General features: G+C 45.2%; 1 protein-coding gene across 16 annotated transcripts in view; it reads right to left on the reverse strand.

Annotated features, from left to right (window-relative positions):
- ADGRF5 (adhesion G protein-coupled receptor F5) overlaps positions 1 to 17,128 on the reverse strand; it is a 101,315-nt gene that overhangs the window by 67,939 nt on the left and 16,248 nt on the right. The window contains exon 1 of one of the 16 annotated variants that reach the window (XM_070245654.1): positions 3,984 to 4,598. The exons of 8 other annotated variants lie outside the window; for them this stretch is intronic. The gene's annotated coding sequence lies outside the window, so the exon portion shown is untranslated. Of the gene's footprint in view, positions 1 to 3,983; positions 4,599 to 17,128 lie in introns of those variants that run through there. 7 more of the 16 variants (XM_070245657.1, XM_070245653.1, XM_070245655.1 and 4 more) reach the window with 7 other exon arrangements.

A 17,128-nucleotide genomic window follows, 5' to 3' on the forward strand; every position in this document is an offset into this window, starting at 1 on the left:
TCTCCTTTCTTCCCTGCTCAACAATCCAGCACACCATCAGCTGATCAACTTGCCTACAATGCTATTTTTCATAGATCGCTACTGTACCACATTCAAATACTTTAAACAAGCAAACGCCCAGAGAATATTTGGGCTAATTCACCTGGCTGGCCTGATCACACAACCTCATGTAAACCCAGATCCGCCACCCTATTCTTCCATAACACTTGGATGCAGAACAGGCTGACCCACTCACAAGCCTTTATTGTACCTTCTTTTGCAAAACACGTCATAAACATTAACAATAAATATTGATTCGATGGATTGCTACCTCTCAGCTTCTTCACATATTATTCTTGGCAACTGAAATGCTCTCCTCCTCCTTTCTGAGATTTACCCCTCATCTCAGGTCTTGCTTATTCATTAGTAACAACGACAATTGCTGTTGTTCACCAAGCCCTCGCTATGTGCCAGGCATTAAGCTAAGCACTGTGCGTGCACTAGTTTCATTTAATCCTTATATCTTCTATTGTTAGAACTATCATCATCCCCATTTTGCAGATGAAGAAACTGAGGTTTGGGTAAATTAAGTAGCGCATCCCAGGTCACACAGTAAGTAGTTGAGTCTGCGGCCACAGTCTGAACTCAACCTTGATAGCACACTGTCTTTTTTCTTGTCTTCCCCAGAAATACATCTTTCTCCTGCAAACACTGCATTCCTGTGCTCAGCTGCTCCTCTGGCTCTGCCACGTGGCTCTTTTGGCAGCACTATTGTGGTTTTGTAGCGTAGGAGAGTAATTCGGCGAACGGACTCTGAAGTCACGCTGCCTGAACTGGATTCCCTGCTCCACTACATGCTGGCTTTGTGTGCCTCAGCAGCTCACCTGGAACTGTGTGTCCCCTTATCTATAAAATAGGGATGATGATAGCACCCGAGGTATGGGATTATTGGAATAACTGAGTTAACAATCTTTGTTAGCACTGAGCGGAGCACCCAGCACATTGTAAGCCCTCAATAAATATCTCCTGTTATTATGAAAACTCTCAGTGCCCATGCCTTGCCTCCCATTGGGAATATGAGCTATTAAAGGAAAGGACTTTCTGCCTTTGTAACTCTACAGCAAGTCTCTCCAGCACAGGTGCTTCCACGAAACTGTGATTTTAAAGACTTCACTCTTGTGACTGTCTTTTAGGAAACAGGGAGCAAGATTCCAATTATTTTAACAATCACATTCAGAATCATGCCATGTGAGCGGAAACACTGAGCTGGTAAATAACTCGCGAATTCAGTGTACGCAGTGCAGATATTTAACTCAGCAAGCCTTCCTTTTGCATGTATTCTGGGCCAAAACTTGTGGGCCCAGGGGAAACTGAGATAAGCTGAGGAAGGCCCTCCTAGTGCTCCCTATAAGGGAGACAAAGATTACACCAATGAGCAATGCAAACTTGAACTATGTTGAGAAATGTCGGCGGGAGAAAGGTTCTAGGGGCACGTTTTATTATGTAAAAGCAGCCCTGATTTATTGTCCATCCATATCTAGATCGATCCAGAAAGTGGTGGACCATGCAAAGGATAGCTAGTATTTCTTTTTCCCCTTTTTCTTGAGATTGGGACACAACATGTTAAAGTGACGTTGAGTAAAATGCATAACCTCCCATGGTCATTTGGCACTGGAAGAGCACATCCTGTTTACCTAGAACATTTAAACTGATTTCATAAAATCCACAAGTAACAGGGAGCCCAGAGCATCTGCAGTGAAGTCAACAGGGTTGTTCCGATTTAAATTCAAAAGGAAGTGCCATTGTCAACTCTTCTTCATTGTCACGTGCAGAGGTGAGAGGCGTCTGCCCCTGTCATAAACAGCAGCGGCCAGTATCCTGATACGTGATGCTCACAGCTGCTGGCACTTCTGGCCCCAAATTTTTGGCCACATGAACGGGTGTTGCTTCTGCTTTTCAAGTGAGCCACTTTATCTCTGACAGTCAGGACTCAGTGGTTCTCAACCCTCGTGGCATAAATGAATCACTTCAGAGATTAAAAAAATAATAGTAATAAATAGCAGGCCTGGGCCCCTTCCCCAGAAATTCTGATTCAATTGCTCCAGGAAAATCGCTGGGCACTGTTTTCTTTTTGGTCAGTTTCTGGGGTGCTACTAACAGGCAACAAGTATTACATTCTTCCAAAGTCTAGATCAGGCAATAGCTTGATTCCCAGAAAAACATCTTCCACGTTGCTACCAAACTGACAGAATCCAGTCAATCACCTTAATTCTCTATTCCACATGACTTTTATCCTCATATTACTGACCAAGAATGGGGCTGGAAAGCCAGAGATCTGGGTTTCTTCTCATTTCAGCATCCCAAAAGGACTCCTTGTGTGATGCTGAACAAACAACCTCCAAAGCTCTCATTTTTGTGTTCCATAAAATGGGACTAGGAGAGCTGCTTCCCCCGGGGCCTGGTGAAAGGAGAGGAAGACTGCCAGGGGGCCAGCTCGATGCAGGAGGGTGAAATGGCTCATCACGGTAGCCGGGGATCAGGAGAAGGGATCATGGCAAATTTAACAGCATGGTCAAGAAAGTGCTCCAGAATGCCCCAAATCAGCAGGACCAAGTGGCCCTCTGGTTTGGGGTGGAGAAAGCTTGGCAAAAGCAAGAAAATACCACATAGCAATTGAAAGTATTTTCTAATTATTCTTTGGTTTGACATCTATCCATCTATCTAGTTAATTTCCTTTTATTTTATTTTTTTTCCCCTTTCATTTCCAGAACAAAGCTGCCTTTGATGGCCTTCAAGAGAGAAGCCCAAACCTCTAGTTGGAAAATCTAGAGTTTAATCCATGAGAAGTTGTCATGGATATTATTAATTTTAAAGCCAAAACCGACACAAAGATAATAATGGTAAAAAATGAGTAAAACTCTTTCAGACTTTTCTAAGTGCTAAAAGAGCTGTTCACACTCTGCATGTATCATTTTATCTTTCCACTGAGTGGCAGGTATTGTTAAGGATCAATACGTGAATCTGACAGTGAGAATTTATTGTATTCCTGTGTGCCCTGGCTGGCCCTAAGAGCTGGGAAGACAGAAAATCAGTCATTTAACTGGTAAGATACGGGACAAACTCTTGACAGGATAATTCTGGGGAAAAAAAGAGTGTTGTGTAGGGGGGTGTGGGGCTTGAAAAACTGTTAGAGATAGTCTCTTACAGGATGAATAGATTCCTGCATTATTCATGCAATTCAAAAACGAAAGACGGAAAACATCAGCCCTTTATGAAAGGAAAAACTGAGCTGCCATGAAGTGGCGCAGCCTGGCTTCCTACAGAGGATAAGAAAACATCATTTAAGCAAGCCACACATCTTAGAGCTTTTCCTCCCTTCTAGAATGCCCAAAGCAAGCCTACCCAGCTCTGAATCCCTGCTCTCTTCCTGACATCCTGCCCAGCACTGTCTGCAAGCCCCTTTCCTCTCTCATGAGTGGGAGGCAGCGGCTTCCATTTCACATTTCGGGGATCGCCCCTTGCCCCAGGGCTGCCTGGGAGCTGAGAGAATATCCGCGCTCCTCCCGGTGTATGAGGATGCAGCCTCCCCTTCATCAGCACAGCTGCGACCCGGCTGCCTGGCCGTGGAAATGCTCACATAGTAATTCACCAATGCTCTGGTCTTTATGGTATTTTCTGGCTCAGGGATGGGAAAATTCATTAAAAAAACCAACCGAACAAACAAACAAAATAGCTCTCTTAGTTATAGAGAAAACCATAAAAAGATCCCAGCTCGGTGCCTGATAACCTCCCTAAATACAGTCTCAACTTGACTAATCGGCTGCACAATGCTCTTGACCAGACATGCTTAACGCTCACCACATACATGTCACAGCTATGTAAGAGAAAGTCAGGCAAAGAAGATCACAACCAGACAATGTCGTAAAGGAGTGTCAAAGTGACTGAGGTGCCCCGAAGTCTTGCTGCAAAGGGAGACAGACCACAGTGGGAGAAATGCCTGTTACCTGTCTAGCAGTGCAGTCCCCAGGCCAGCTCCGACTCTGATCAGATGCCTGGAAGCTTCCAGGTCTCCACTATGAGGCCATTTGCGCTCCTAGAAGGCCTCACAGCCAGTGAAGGGAGAGCCAAGTGGGACTCATTGTGAGGGTTCGGGCAGGACTGGCAGCTCCCCGCCACGCTCCGCCTCACTCCTGACCGAGGGCTTCCCTGCCGTGGTCCTCAGAGCCTCAGAGAGCCATCTCAATGAGCGTCGCTGCTGTCTGAAAAACAAGCAGTGATTTCCTGGTCCTCTTCCCCGGATGGCGTGTGCGACTTCCCTCACGCCCATGGGAAGTCCTTCAGAGCCTTCTTATCTGGAAGTGTCTCCACTGAGTGGCCGGACTTGTTTAGCTAATACCCCTAGTTCTTGCTTTCCTTTCTCTGAAGAAAAAATAAAAAACCGAAACCAGAGCAAACCCAAAATGGGTTAGAACTAATGAGAGTGGCATTGGGTGCCTGGTTTAAACCTTTGAAAGATGTCTACTAAATTAGATTGTGATTTCTGAGGAGAAGGGAAATTAAAATTATCCATGAGTTCCTTGTCTCTAGAAGTGTCAAGAAGTCAGAGAAATAAAAATCCCTGGAGTAGAAGACCTCAAGAAGTCGTTTGGTCCTAGCTCTGGGCTGCAGGGGGCGCTGTGCTTTAAATATGCCACATGAAGGGGGGGTCTAATTCTCCCAGATTTCCAGAGGAATTCTATGAATATTTGTGCAACAGACTATATATTCTGTGACACTTAAAAGTTATCATCTCAATAACACTAACATTTAAAGATGAGGAGATACACGGAAAAGGGCCATTTGGCAGGCTGCAAATTGTTGCATTTAAAGATGAATTATAATCAGAGTTTTTTAGCTGGAAGTGACCCTACCATCCTCATTTTACAACTGAGGAAACTGAGGCCCAAGGAGAAACAGTGACTTGCCAAGCTGAGAACACAGAGGGGAAATAATAGATTATTGTTCATTGTTCTTGGACCTCAGTGTGGAGAATGCTGTTCAGTTGCTTGCTCTAGAGCCCGGCCCGCGGAAAGTCTAATGAAGGAGGCCCGGCCTGGAGCCAGGACTCTGCATTGTGGCTAATTGGTGGGTGTGATGCAGGTAGTCCCAAGACTGTATTTCAAGAAACCCTCGGAATGTGACAGCAAGGTCTCCAGTGTCACACGGCAGGGATTCAGACTACAGCCCCACAGATTTCTATTTATGTGGCCTTGTGCACATTACAAGACCTCACTGAGACTCAGTTTCATGATGCGTGAAAGTAGATGACAACGCTGCTAAGCTCATAGGCCCCATGAAAGCCTGGCGTAGAAGAGCCTGAGAGCTGTTCGTCCCTCTCTGGGGACCTGGGCTCTAACCCTCCAAGCTCACGTGCTTTCGCTGTGCCACACGGGCTCCCTCTCCTTGCCCACCTTCGCCTCTGGCCAAGGCCATCGCCCTTACACATGTCAGCAACTCCCAGTAGCTCTCAGGCTTGAGGCAAAAGTTAAGTATTTTAGCAAAAAGAGGATGTACCTTCAAAATATTATTATTCTGCTTCTTGATACTGATACTCAGCTGTATTCTTCACCTGACTCCATGCTGTCATTGGGAGATGCTCGTCTTGTCCACCCGCAGCTGACCCTCCACTTCTTCTCCGCTGCCAGCCCGGGTCAGGCCATGTGCTCAGGGGGTGCACCAGGGTTGGTCTAAAACATGGTGCTCTCCTTCTCCTTGCTGGACACTGGGGTATGCTTGGACATGTGGCACATTACCTCTGGGTTTACGGTTAGTGGCACAATAAAGGGCCTTATTATTTAATCCTGTCTTAACCGGGCTTTCTGTTATTTGTCACTAAAAGCTACTATAGTAAAGTGGTGAATCACCATGAAAAACAAATCTTTTGATTCTATATGAAACACTACCCTTGGCCTCAAAAAAACCAGGAAGAATATTAAGACACATACGCACAGAGCCAAACAGCTTAAACCATATTCTAAAATATTCCAAATTAATTTCTTATGCTAGATATTTGTGGTATTGACTTTTTCTATAGGAAATGGACAAAGACACCCCAGATTCTTTCTTACACTAGAAGTCTATAATATTAAATATAAGTAGTAAAGAAGCACCTGCGTCTTGGAAGCCCAGAGGAGCCTGGAAGATAGGAGTGTGGACTCCAGATCTGCTCACTACCAGTTCCATGGAAACTTAACAGGTTATTTAATATTTCTGTGCCTCAGTTTCCTTGTCTGTAAAATCAGAGTAATAATGATGCCTACCTCAGGGCTGTCTTGAAGATTAAATGTGGTAAATACAAGTGAAAATGTTGAGACCAGTGCCTGGCACAGCGTGAGCATGTGGAGATGTTGGCTCTTGTTGCATGAATTTGCTATTGTCTTTGCCTGTGCTTTCTGCTAGCTTTGCCTCTGGCTCCACATGGATTGGCACCTTGAAGATGCCTCTGAAATATATCCTGTCTCTGTGGTAAGATTTGGTTCCTTTGGGGGAGACTTGAGTGGCTTAGTATAAATGTAGATGAATGATGCCAGAAGTGTTGGGGAGGGATGAAGAACATGTAGGAGGAAATTGGACGTGAACGTGGTGGCAAAGGACACTAAAAGAACTTCGCAGGTGGACAGCAACAATGTAGGGGAACTTGACTTGGTTACATCTCGTCTTAAGAAGTACCATGCCGTCACAGGGAGCCCCTGGGGAAATGCTCATTCTACAAGGCTCTGTCTTTTTTCTAGCTTGCATTGCATTGGGCAGCCAGGCGCAGTTGGCTCTCTGACATAGAATGGGGCTTTGTCAAGGTGGCTGTCCTTTTGCTTCTCTGGGGAGCAATTCCTCTCTCACCCATGGGCCTGTTTGTTGCTAGGAACACTCTGCGCTTATTGCACTCACTTTGCCGTGAAAACAAAGGCAAATAGAAAATGGAACCACCATATGGTCTTCGCTGCAGCCCAGACTTAACCGCTGATGGGAAGACTTTGCCCTGTTGCAGCTACAGCTGTAAGTGGCTGTGGCCGAGGCCCTTCTCCTGAATTCTAAGATGTTGGCGTTGGTGGCAAGTTGGACCCCAATTTTTTCAACCAGACTGCAGTGGTGCAGCCAGATGAACCAATTCCGCAGTCATGTTATCTATGTTTGTGTTAGCATGTGGTGTCTCTCAGGACTTCTGGGTATAACCTCATTGGAGACAGAGCTATTTTCTCTGACAGAAATGTCGGCGCCAAATAAATGGGCATTTGCCTGCACGCTCTATACTGTTTGACCCCTTGCCCATCCCCCTTCTTCTCCTAGCTAACTTTTAGTCTCCCTTTGAGTTGCAGAGGTTATTTCTTCCAAGAACCCTTCCAGCCCTCCCAGCCCGGGCCAGTGTTCCTTCTCCCTGATCCCATCCGACCAGGTACGCGTGTTTTTACCGCACGGCATTCCAACGATTATTTTGATGCATTGATTGTAAGCACCTTGAGGGCAGGAACTAGTCTACATCAAACACGCGTGTATAGTGTCCACCTACACTCGACCCTCTGGTGCTCCCATCCCAAGCAGGCGCAATGGAGCACACAGTCAAGGTGAAAGTCCTTCCAGGGGCCTGTAAGGCCTGCACCATCAGCACCCCTGCCCCTCCATCACTCTTCCCTGAATTCTTCTCCTACTTCTCCCCACGTTGCTCTAGCCACACTGGCCTCCTTGCAAGCCAGGCACAATTCCATCCCAAAGTCCTCACACTTGCTGTTCTCTCAGCCTGGAATGTTCTTTGCCCAGACATCCTCCAGACTCACTCCTTCACCTCATTCCCACCTTTGCCCAAACATCACTTTCTTAGTGAGGACTTTGCTGACCGCCATATTTCACATTCCAGCCCTCCCAATCCTCCTTCGCTGATTAATTTTTTCCATATCACCTGTCACCTCTAATGCACCATAATGTACTTGTTAATTTTGTTTATCGGCTGTCTCCACCTTCCATGCCCCCACACCAGAATATAAACTCTCTGAGGGTGGAGCTGCCTATTTGGGTCACTAAAGAAGAGTATTTGAAAGTGTAGTACACATCAAAGTTACAAATGCCACAGTATCAGGATATAGCCAGCAGAAGTGTATACAAAAGCGCAAGATGTTTCCACTTGTAAAACACTCCCACCTCCACGTCTTGGCAGAAGCAGCCCTGTATTTTTTTCAAGCTACAACCAACTTTTGGTGACCCTTTTGACTCAATGTGGCCCAGGGTCAGCTCGCTTTTGGTATTTCTATATCGAGGCCAAGGAAATTCCCCTCTGGCACTGACCTGTCCCCATGCGAGGAAGGAACCAACAAATAATCGGGCAGTTTTATAATATGCAAATAGTCTTATTCTTATCTTTTATGTGTATACCTTGGCATAGTCTCTGCTAATTGGAGTTGGTCATATTCGCGCTTGGCTGCCGCCTCTCAGGTTCTATTTGCACTCTCTGTTGTGGACCAATTCCACCAACAGACGGAGTTACCATGCTTTCTCTGTGCATATATCTTTCAGATATTTATATTATTTTGCTATGGAAGATCCCAAAGCTCCATCTTTTGAACCCATTGGATATAGTTGACAGCCCTGTTCTACGCACCATCTTAGGCCTCCAGTGATGGCCCTAGCTTCTGTCAGAAACCCAGAGCACCCTCCAAATGGAGCCCTGTTTAAGACTCTCCCAAGCACTACCTTCCCTGCCTTTTCCCAGAAGAGGAAGGGACGGCATATGGGGAAATGGAGGTAGATTTAGGATGTGGCTCTATAGAGGTGCCATCAACAGCCCTCTCTTGACCTTTGTTGACATTTTCTCGTGGAGGGTTGACCATCAATGGCCTGTGAGCCATCCCAGCCTTCAGATTCTACCTTCAGTTCTTACAGGTGACTTGCCATCCATGGAGTAGGAAGTACTTACTGATGCCCATGGCATGACATATGCTACCCACATGCTGCAGCCATAATGCACATGATATCAGAGTCATTGATTGACCAAATTTGTCATTACCTCCTCCTCCTTCAGTCTCCCCCCAAGCCCCAGCCAGTATCATGGATGGAAAAGAGCAGGGAATTTGAGGCCATGGGCATTCCTTCTTGGCTTGGTCTGGGAAGAAATCTAGTTAGAGGAAAGTTGCATTTCTTCTAAAGTGCACAAGTTCTTTTGTCCATGCACACTAGGTGGTCACTCCTGTTCTAACTTCTGCTCCTTGATTGTGCCTGCTGGGTGCAGGTTCTCTACAGCAGCAGATGTCACATGCCTCGGGTAACAGCCAGGGTGACCTGCAACATCTGGCAGACCCTAGTTCGAGCCTGCAAAACCTGGTCCGCCTAAGTGCATGTCCATGCAGATTCCACTGCTCTCTACTGTTTTCAGAAACTCAGCATTTCCTCTGACACCAAAAGAAAGGTTCTTCCACTTTTCCCCTGATTATAGAGGTAATTTCCTCAGAATTTATCAAGTCTATTAGCGAACAGCCATGATGCCAAAATCACTAGACAAATATAAGATGAAGAGTCATTCATGCCAAGAGAAAAATCAGAATCAAATAATTCTAGAGTATGGGGGCGGGGATCACTCGTTCCAGCTACCTCATGTCAGAGGGAAGTTGAGCAGCTTAACCAAGGTCACAGCACCCGTCAGTGTCAGAGCCAGAATCAGAATTTAGGTCTTCGGTCTCTCATGCAGGACTCTTAACATTACGCCGTGGTGCCCACCCACAACCCTCCAGATACTGTGAAGATAGCTTTTCCTTCTACCTCTAAATTGGGACCATCCCACAGCTACAGGTAGGGTGCTTAACCCTATACATAATGTTTAGAAGGAGCAATGATTTCTGAGTAGAGACAGAGGCAATATTACACTGGTGTGAAACTTGTAGCCTTTTCTTTATGATGCCTGGTTCACAATTTAGTTAGTGCCAGAAATGATGCTCTAAATAAATCAGTGCAATTTTTCCAGTGCCTATGTTCTTTCATGGAAGAAGATTAAATGATTCTTTCTAAGACATTAGAATACAGCTGAACCAAAAGTGGAGGCAATGGCACCATAGTGGTCTGAAAAATATGGTACCAGCTGACATCAGGAGTGTAGACTCTCACCTCTGTGGCAGGATTTGAGAAGCAACAGAAAAACCTGTGTCCACCTGCCCCAGATTCCTAAACTGACACTTTTAGAGACTAATTCCTTTAAGTGAAGGAACTCTTCTCTGACTCAAATACTATTGAAATGTTGACATATTGCCCATTTCTAATGAGTTGCGTATATGCATGAATTAGTTTAAGTCATCAAAGAGGCTTTAATATGGAAGAGTGTAGAGAACACAGGAGGGCAATGAGGTCTGAGGGAGGTGGGGTGCAATGGGGGGATGGTATTTTAGAAAGCATCTCTTACCTGTGCCTGAGGGCAAACGTACAGCTTATTCATTAGAATCATCCTGCTAATTGTTGCTGGAATTGCCACAATCACATCGCCTGACAATCCTATTATTTATGTTAGTTTTCTCACTCCTCAAAATCACCATGTTACACCTTTTCGTCTCTCCTCAACCTTAGCCCTGGCCTGCCCTCGTACTTCACTGAGAACGCAAAATCGATCAAGTGGGAATGCTCATCTTCCTACATACAAGCTTTCAACCCTCCTGCACCTGCACGCCGTCTTTGACCTTTCCTCTGGTTTGGGTTTGAGAGGATGACAAGTCCCTGCTCCTGGGAATGGCCTGCCTCTTCCTCCACTTGGCTCTGGGTCCCGTTTCCTCTGCCTTCCTCAGGACTGGACCAGTCTCATCAGCACACAAACATGCTCTAAATTTCCTCTTTAAAATCCTCCCTTTGACATACGTCTCTTTCCTCATTGACTGCAACATTTCTCTGCTCCCCTGCGCAGCAAATCTTGACCAAAGAGCAGAACACACAGATTTTGTCTCTACTTCCGCACCCCTCTTCTCTGGCCCCAAAGTCAGTGAAATCAGTCTTCCCCCCCTAGTACGGCCCAAAGCAGCTCTCATGGTGGTCTCCATGGCTTCCATGTCACCATGGTCAGCGGTCATTTGCTGTTCTCATCTTCTTTAGCCCTGCAGACTGTTTGACAGAGTTGGCCACTCCCTCCTTCTTGAAACCCCATATTCTTCTGGCTTCTGTGGCACCCACTCTTCTGATGTCCCTCCTTCTCCACCCATCCCTCCTCTCTGTTTCTTTGGTGGCCTTTCTTCCTCTACCTGATCTCTAAAATTGACATGCCCTGGGCTTGGCCCAGGGTCCCAGAGTCCTTTTTCACCTGTACTTTCTTCCAAGCTGACCTCATTTGGCTCCACACTTGAAAAAACATTCATGAATAAGGGAAAAACAAAGATATTTTTAGACATGCAAAGACTGAAAGAATTTGTATCTCTCTGGCCCTGGATGAAAGGACCATTAAAATAGGATTAAAGAAAAGAGTTTGTGCCATGGGTCCTTTTGGGTCTCTGGTGAAGCCTGTGGACTCCCTCTCAGAACAATGCTTTTAAATGCATAAAACAAAATACATAAGATTACAAAAGAAAATAATTATATTGAAATACAGTTATCAAAATGTTAAAACAATGTGAGAGGAAGATTAGCATGGATGCTAACTCAGGGTAAACCTTCCTCAGCCAAAAAAAAAAAAAAAAATATATATATATATCAAAACAATGTAATTTAGTGATATATTTATTTCTTTATTAGTCTATTCAACTAAAAGATTTAATGAGGCAGGTTTAATAACTATCACAAGTTTTAGGTGGTGATCAGAGTAAACTGGATTCTGAGGATCTGTAAGATAGCAGTGTGATATAAGAATATCTGTGATTTCTATTGATGACAAAGCCACAGGTACTGCTAATCCTGCTGTGGTTTATCACCCATGTTCCTCATTAAAGGAAATCTTAAATTTCAATTAAAGGTTAGTGAAAATAAAAGTATATTTTTTCTCACTCAAGTTCATGGACCCCCTGAATTTTATTCATGCAGCATCTATGAACCTAGGTTAATATATTTAAGACAGTAGGAAATTGAATCCTCAAGAACCAAAAGTTTAAAAACTGTTTTTTTAACTATTAGTTTTTTAAATTATTAGTGAAAAATTACTAATTTGGATTTGAGATTATAAAAGAAAATATAAAATACTAGGTAACTGAAAAGGAACATAAAATAGGTGTTCAATTAATACTTTTAATTTAATTTAATTTTTTTTAAAGATGGGCACCTGAACTAACATCTGTTGGCAATCTTGTTTTTTCTGTTTCTCCCCAAAGCCCCCCAGTACATAGTTGTATATTCTAGCTGTGAGTGCCCCTGGTTGTGCTATGTGGGACGCCACCTCAGCACGGCCTGATGAGCAGTGCTAGGTCCGTGCCCAGGATCCGAACCAGTGAAACCCTGGGCCGCTGAAGCAGAGTGTGAGAACTTAACCACTCGCCAGGGGCCGGCCCCTAATACTTTTTTAATGAATAAGTGAATTCAGGGGAGTTTTGTTTGACCTCCCGTCTCTTTTTCAGCTGGCTACGATATACACCATCAGGGGAATCCACTAGTTCCAAAATCACACTTGCAGCACGGTTTCAGTTCTAACACACTGTGCACATTGCTGCCTCCTGTATGCCCTGCTGCTTGTCGACAGGCTCACAGGAGTCCCCCTACGTGTATGGGGAGGTATGCCACCATCTCAGCCAAAGAGTAAAAGTAATTTCTGAGATAGAGCTGGAAATCCCCAGCACGGAACAGATGCTCAATGAATTGTCCAAGACCTACAATATGAAGGTAACACTAATAGGTCAAAGTCACCTTCTGGTAAACCCGAGAAGGCCATCTCTGTGGTAAAAAATCGCCACCCCTGAAGCGTACGCCACCTCCCTCCAGTGTCACTGCTCTTTGGCTCCTGCTTCACGTCTGTTGTATCCCTCTGCTAACACTTCTCTCAATCCTTCAGAGCAATGATGTGTTCTTTTCAAAATGCCCTTTCGAGAAAACATAATAAGTCAGGCACAATGACAATGTTTGCTTGAGAGAGAAATAGGAAAAAGACTGGCTGACGCCTGTGTCTATGAAGAACAACAATGGTTCTGAAATTCAGCCCCAAAAAAGGGCCTAAAATAAGCTTGCTAAGGAGAAGCATAAAGTTGGAGGCAGCGGTGGGGAGAATGGAAAATGAAGTACAAATGAAAATTAATCAAAATTTCTGAAGTTCAGCTCCCTGGGGAGAAGGAAGAATGCGCCTCTCAAAAGCATGGAGATGCAGAATGCTGAAAACGACAGAGCTCGTGACCCAGCTTTGGGGAAAGTAAACAGTCGATAATTAGCAAGATCTTGTTAGATCACGAACACCACTTTTTATTTTACCTGTAGCGGATCACTTTTAAAGAAAACGGAAGGGCACGTAATTCCCAGATACTATACACATTACATGGTAAACCAGCTCCTGCTCAGAACACCTTGCTTATTTTAGTATTGGGGAAAAGCATGAGTTGTTCGATTGGGTTACTATAGATTCATTGAATTCTATGTGTCCCCAAATGGAAGCTGTGGGTGAGCCACTGCTTTGACACTATCTTCTCTCACCAGTCTGTTGTGTTTCATGCTGTTACAGCAAACTCCGAGAGTCTGTCTGACCCTCTAGTTGTCTTGGTGACCTAGTTGGTAAACCCAAAGGTTAGTTGCTCTGGGTTCTAGCTTTTACTTTTTGAGTTTTCCAGAAACGGATGGGGTAAGAGATTAAGCGCAGGTGTTTACAGTGGCTGCTACTGCCCTTTGAAGTGGCCCAGAGTTGTGCAGATGGTCACCTTGCTGCATGGAAGTTGCCCAGCACTCCATAGTTCTGATGGCCTATCCGAGGACAATGAGGGGGTCCAGCTTTCCATGTGTGAGACTAAGTACATTGCTTTCTATAATTAAAGTCTGCCTCTCAGGACCACTAAACTGTTTTTCTGTTTTGTTTTGTTTTGTTTTGTTTTTGAGGAAGATTAGCCCTGAGCTAACTGCTGCCAATCCTCCTCTTTTTTGCTGAGGAAGCCTGGCCCTGAGCTAACATCTGTGCTCATCTTCCTCTACTTTCTATGTGGGACGCCTGCCACAGCATGGCGTGCCAAGCGGTGCCATGTGCGCACCTGGGATCCGAACCAGCAAACGGGTGAACCCTGGGCCGCTGAGAAGCGGAACGTGCGAACTTAACTGCTGCACCACCAGGCTGGCCCACCACTAAACTGTTTTTAGACCTGATACATAGTACACAAAACAGAGCTGCAGATCAACATGATTATGCCAGGCCCGCGTCCCTTGAGTTTGCCTCGTCTGACCTAGAACACTGAGAAAGGGAAAAATCACATATATTTTTAGTCTTTTCCTGAATTCCTCAAATGTTGTTCCATTTCCTATTTTATTTAGGGCCAGTAAGACGTGGCCTTTGTGTTTGACGCGGCAGTATGTGCACACGCAGAGGATGTATTTCTGCCTGGGACTCTTTATTTGAACTTGTTGGGCTCTCATTAAATATGGGCACTCTTATGAATGACCTCTGGCCCTTGGATCACTTACTAGTCTAAATTAGAAATATTCCCATATTGTCCCTTATACATCATGTGCCTGCTCAGGGATTATTTATGTGTACTAACAGGGGCAATATTTAAGTAGACTTCTGTGTTTACAATCATAAAATTTTCCCATGAAGCATGTAATGACCTAAAGAGAGACAACTGGTGCCCTAAACACACTAATACACACACACACACGCTTGTGTACACCTATACTACATACTACATACATACACCCCTGCTTCTCTGCATTGCCAAATACAGCGAGGAAGGCAGCAGCCAGCACACACAATTCTGGACCACGGAGGCCTCTGGCATATTTGACATCTGGACCACATCTTTTATTAACTTCTCCCTCTTTTATATGAGAATATTATTTTCAGTGATAATCCTTATTTTCTTGGTTAAGTCTTTAGATTGAAAACAGTCAACTAAAAAAATTAAACATTTCACTTTTAAATATTATCAAAATTCGGTAAGTGTGAACTCTTACCAAACAGTATTTGCCAAACAGAAAGAGAACACCTTGCAGGTTGCTCTCTCCTTCACTGTTTGAAATTTTAAACACACATAAAAACTCTATGCGGTCCCATAGAATGACAGAGTTGAAGCAGCTCCTGTTCAGTTTGTTTATCTATACAACCACCACGCTAGGATTACTTATTTTTAATCTACTCTTTAAATGTGGGGACATGTCATACCCCAGGGGCGAGAGCCACTTCGAGCAAGCTCAGACAGTTCCAAACTGTGAGGAACTTATTTGGGGAAAAAAGCACAGGTCGCTGAGGCCCTGTGTGTCAGGAGTTGCTCTCTGAGAGTTGTGTGAATTAACTTCTATGCAGAATACAATATTTATTAAAAGATAAGTAATAAAAATATGGTAATTAGGACCTTATATTACTGAAACTTAGCAGCGATGGCAGCAATTATTTAGAGCTTAGACCAATAAAAGATTTGTTAGGAAGAGTGTTTTATCACTGACATTGTTTGGAATTGCCACCACGTGGTGATAATTTTATTGCTTAAAGACTTTTAGTTGGTTTTGTTATTGATTTTAAGTTCTGCACAGACAGTGTTCCGCCCTGTTGCCTGCATCCAGGAGGACCTCTGCCCACATCCACCTGCGGTGCTGCCGATTGCAGAGTCTCCTAAGCCTGTCCTGCGAGCACAGGAGACCTTCACATCAGAGGCTGGCCCATTCCCTCTTCATTAGCCTCATGCATTTTGACTCAGAGTGGTCCTTTTAGGGCTACAGACCCAAAAAGCACGGAGGAAGCACTCGCCACCAGCAAACAGAAGTGCAGGAAAGCCCTTGGAAAAGGACAAAGGATGGCCGCCTGAACCCCACGACCCATGAAGACATTTCCCAGCTTCTCCCAGCGAAGCTAGCCTCGCCTTTCCCCTTCCCCGAGTCCACCACCTGCTCCTCATGTCAGCTCCATGTGGAAACACCTCCCTGACACACAGAGGAAGGAAGAGCTGCGTGGTTCTTTTTCTTTGTACAGTTCTAAGCCCCCCAGGCCACCTGAAAAAAATAAACGGTGTGGTGGGTGGTGCTGACTGGGGTTGGAAGGGAAACCAGCTTTTGCTCCACTTGACCCTGAAGGAAGGAAGCAGGAAGCCCTGCGTGGGGATGGGGGAAGCTGCCCTCTGGACGGGCTGTCCTTTTACCTCCTGCTCTCCTCCCTAATCCAGAAGGCTGAGTGAATGGCTCCAGCGCGGAAAGCAGAGCCTCTGCACCCCTTTCCACACCTCTTTCAAGGTTAGAGACCTCATCTTGCACAAGAAACAATCCTTGTGTTGACACCATGCCAGGCAGCAGGTCAGGACCTGACTGAGCCTCACGGCTCTATGAGGGAGGAACCATGGTCATCTCCATCCTTCAGACACGAAACTCAGTCTCAGGGCCACTGACTTGGAGAGAATGGAACCCAGAACTGCCTCATGTCCAAGGCCTTCTGTCCTCCTGGGGTGGGGTTGGCTGGGAGTTGAACCTTCCAGCGATTCTAGCATCTGTAGATACTGGAGCATCAACCCTCAGAGCATTGCCATTGTGCTGCTGGATGTACAGCGTTGGGGTCCGCTTACTGTCAATTGAGTCCGGCTGCTCATAAGAGCAAGATTTAGAAACGTATAAAGTGAACATCTGGACAACTTACTCATATAATATGTATGTAATCAGATGCCAGGTGTCCGCGCGTTCTTTTCGTCCAGCTCTGCCTGCTGTACTTGCCCCTCAAAATATCCCTTTATGTGAAAGCATCGTGAGCAAGGATGAATTCAATTAAATATGATGATGGGAGGGACTATGTGTGCATTGGCATCACATACTCTACATAACTATTGAAATCTTCTTTTAATGTGTCTCTTCTTTCAACGCACGCATCATTCATTCCTTCACCAAATGTTTATTGAAAACTGATCAACCTATGCACCAGACCCTAATCTAGACCCTGGAGATAAGCAGTAACCAAAACAACTGTCCCCTGGGAGTTACATTCCGGTTGCGGGAGAGGGCTGGCCTCAGGTCCCTCTCCACCCTGTGTGCCCTGCTCTGTGCCCTGGGAGGCCGACCCCACAGCCTG

This window comes from Equus caballus, chromosome 20 (assembly GCF_041296265.1).
Source record: "Equus caballus isolate H_3958 breed thoroughbred chromosome 20, TB-T2T, whole genome shotgun sequence".
Lineage (NCBI taxonomy): Eukaryota > Metazoa > Chordata > Mammalia > Perissodactyla > Equidae > Equus > Equus caballus.